Source organism: Aedes aegypti, chromosome 3 (genome assembly GCF_002204515.2).
Source record: "Aedes aegypti strain LVP_AGWG chromosome 3, AaegL5.0 Primary Assembly, whole genome shotgun sequence".
In the NCBI taxonomy this organism is placed as follows: domain Eukaryota; kingdom Metazoa; phylum Arthropoda; class Insecta; order Diptera; family Culicidae; genus Aedes; species Aedes aegypti.
The window spans coordinates 156032432-156036261 of NC_035109.1; the positions used below are offsets into that span (position 1 = coordinate 156032432).

Consider the following 3830-nt stretch of genomic DNA (forward strand, 5'->3'; position numbering starts at 1 on the left):
GAAATAGGGTATTTTGCAACCAGGCGGCGCTAGTGAGCATAAAATTTTTGTTTTGCGGATACTGCCGGATCTCGACTTTTTAAATAGGCACCTTCAACTTTGCCGAAGACGTCATCTTTCTAAGTGGTCAGGATCATGAGATCTGAGAAAAAAAAGGTTCATGCTTACTAGCGCCGCCTAGTGGCAAAATCTCGAATTTCTTGGCTATAATAATGCTACTGAAGAATTTTGCCGAAGACGTCATCTTTCTAGGTGATCAGACTTCTGGGATATTCGCAAAATCAAGGGTGTTGTACAAAGTACAACGCGTGACTACTCGTGTTACAAAAATTCGTGCGACGACCGAAAGGTTTAGGAGTAATCCGTGTTTACTCATTAAATGTGGAGAGGCACTTCTAGCGGAAATGGGTTATTTTTACCCATTAGGGATGGTACACAAATTATGTCACGCTAAATTTCAGTTTTTTTGACCCCCTCCCCCCCTTTGTCACACTTTTTGTATGAGGCCTCCGAAAATTTTGTAAGGCTTGTCACGCTTGGATAGACCCCCCCCCCCCCTTAAAGGGTATTCGCAAACGACCGTGCAGAGATCTGAGAATTGGCCCTTTAGAATTGCTTACCGAGCATAGGCCTATTCACATGACGTTCAAAAACAGTTGATCGGGAAATGAACTAATTTACAATGACGTCACGCTGCTTCTTCCATCGGGAAGAACACCTTTTACTGCGGGCCGTGTTAACAAAAAATGAACGATTTCGTTGTGCATTCATCCACTTCATGTTCATCCGGTGACCATTCGTCGTCCGGATGTTGGTCCGGATGTCATTTTATGTAAACATTGCCCGCATTTAGAGCAGAAAAGAAAATGAAAGTCGCGGATAAAAGAAGACCGTGGATAAGTCCATCGGGAAGCTCTTTGACACAGTTCTTCTATGAAAATGACAGCCTCGTGTATGCACCGGTCCTCCACCAATGTAAACAAATGCATAGACGGACCAGTCAATGAGAATATACACCGAGGTGTGGAAGAGACATGTAGTGTGCGTGACATCCGTGTATGGTGCAAAATGTTTCACAACTACACACTTAGAAAATATCACCGACTCCGGTAATTTTTTTACCGAAATATAAACCGCTGAGCGCTCGGTAATGCTTCCGGTAAAGTTAAGGATTACCGAACAATCTGTAATTGCAATCGACTCGCAGCTGTCATAAAATTACAATATGCTCGTGAATTATTACCGAACGTATTGTAAAATAAACTACCGAACGCATTGTTCGTAACAGCAGGCAGTCGGAATAGAAAAGAATGATCAAAACAAAGCAAAAACCATATTGATAGCAAATGTTCATCGATTTATTTCGCGTTTTTGTTTTGGAACCGTTTGAAGATGAACTGCTTATCTTTTTCATGAAGATGGAAGTTGATACTGCAGTGGCATCACCAACAACTCGAACGCGCGCTTCAAATCTTGGGCTACAATCCTGGCTCATTTGCAGCTGTTGACCCCTTTTACCACCATCACCACCGATTCCGTCATGGGTGTTTATCCTCGTTTATGTGACGATTCTATCCGGAAACGTAATTGGGCAGTTGGATACTACAACGAAAATATTTTATTCAATTTTTAAAAATAGGTTTTTAATAAAATCCCCCAGGTCGTACTTACGGAAAAGTAGTTCCAGACGCTCATCCTGCTGTCGTAGTCTCATTATTTTTCTCAAAAAACAGTGTTTATGGCCACAATCACAGAAATTCTTCTTCTTTCTGGCGTTACGTCCCCACTGGGACAGTGCCTGCTTCTCAGCTTAGTGTTCTTATGAGCACTTCCACAGTTATTAACTGAGAGCTTACTATGCCAATGACCATTTTTGCATGCGTATTTCGTGTGGCAGGTACGAAGATACTCTATGCCCTGGGAAGTCGAGAAAATTTCCAACCCGAAAAGATCCTCGACCGGTGGGATTCGAACCCACGACCCTCAGCTTGGTCTTGCTGAATAGCTGCGCGTTTACCGCTACGGCTATCTGGGCCCCCACAGAAATTAAAGGTTTTGAATTCGATACTATCGTGTTGACTAGCAAATAATATTTATGGCGGCCACAAAAATATCAAATTACAATTGGTTCGGTAAAGTTTTGTAGCACTAAGAACTGAAGTACGGTAAAAAATTACAGTCTACGGCGAATCTAAACGATTTACAGTTTTTTTCGGTAAATAAAACGACGATTTCGGTAAAAAAGGACGAATATTGTTTTGATTTTTTATATATTCAAGGGTGTTCGGTAAATCTCGTTTGTAATACCGAAGCTTCAGTTAAATATTTATTTACAGTTCGTTTCCGGTAAAAAAAAATTACCGAACAACGAGAAAAAAACTAATGTCGTTTTCGTTTTTAGGAACTGGGTCGGTGATCAACACATAAACAAACAAACGTCAAGCTAATTGTAGTTCGGTCGAACCTGAATCGGGTTGGGGTTGAAACTGTGATTCAGAACGGGTTGCGCCAGTTCCAACCTGGGTTCAAAAACGAATTCGACATAAGTGTGTACCAGCGAGTAAGCTCCCATAAGAAGCCGTGTAAATTAGTGACGTAGTTATTTTTGTTTACGTTTTTTTCTCTTTACTAATACATAGCCACTGCTTCTTCTTCCACACCTTGGTATATATTCTCATTGCGGACCAGTCACATGAAAAGACCTATCACGCTCGTTCAAATCTACTCAAAAGAGAGTAACTTTGACTCACTTTTGAAGTTTCAGGTTAGCTGTCAAAAGTGAGTAACTTTATTTTATCAAAGTGAGTAACTTTTTACTCAACCACGAAAGAAAACGACCTTACTCACTTTTGAGTAAACACAAACATATTTGACTCACTTTGTAAACGTCAAAGACTTGTGAAAATTTCGCGCGCTCGAACTGACAAATCCTCCGTTGTGGTGAAATTTCTTCCGTTGACGTGATGTCGGACTGTTTTCAAAAACAGTCGAGACAAAAGCCGAGCCGGCAGAGCAATGACAGTTAGTTTGCTTGAAACTGCACTTCGGAAGTCCAACCGGCGAATTCTAGATTAGTGCTGCGAAGTAAATAATCCTGATATCAAGTGAAGCGAGGTATGAGTGAAAATGACCAAGTCTTGGTTTTGATCGAACAAGCGCAAGAAAACAAATATAAACAGTAAGTTTTACCGTCGTACTTTTTATTGGACTAATTTACAATTCTTTACAGTCTAACTGGGAAGGCTACTCGCTCGGTCAAACTACATCCTCCATGACTTTCATCAATCCCCCAGAGATTTATAACATCCGGGGATCCATTCCAGAGCAGCGGAAATATCAACACAAATATCAATTTTTTTACTTGATTTGATGTATTATTCATATAGTTATGTAAGAGATAATGAATAAATGTTATGCTCTTTGTATATTTCTTCTGATTTTATGAATAACATAATACATTTATTTACAAAATTATTATTTCCTGAAATGAGTGACATCTACTCACTTTCGCAAATTTCAGATTAAACGAAGTGAGTAAGTGTTACTCCCATATTGACATTTGATAATGTTACTCTAAAGTGAGTAACGATGGTGTTACTCACTTTTGAGCAGTTCCACTTTGTTCCGAAGTGAGTCGAAATCTACTCACTTTTGAGTAGATCTGAACGAGCGTGATTGGTATTTTTCGTTAAGCATTCCAGGAACGGGTAAAGCTGAACGAAAAACTTTGACAGAACTGTCAGTTTTGACAGCTGTTTTTCGTTATTTTTCCGTGATGTTTTGGAGCTAGAAGCCGGTGACCGATGATGTGAATCGAAACCGGAAACAGC

The 3830-nt window shown here is 40.1% G+C and overlaps 1 long non-coding RNA gene across 1 annotated transcript; it reads left to right on the forward strand.

The window, feature by feature from the left end:
* Positions 1-2992: 2992 nt before the first annotated feature.
* Positions 2993-3329, forward strand: LOC110679137. The gene is made up of 2 exons (XR_002502247.1): positions 2993-3178; positions 3230-3329. It is a non-coding gene; the product is annotated as an uncharacterized LOC110679137 (long non-coding RNA).
* The last annotated feature ends 501 nt before the right edge of the window (positions 3330-3830 follow it).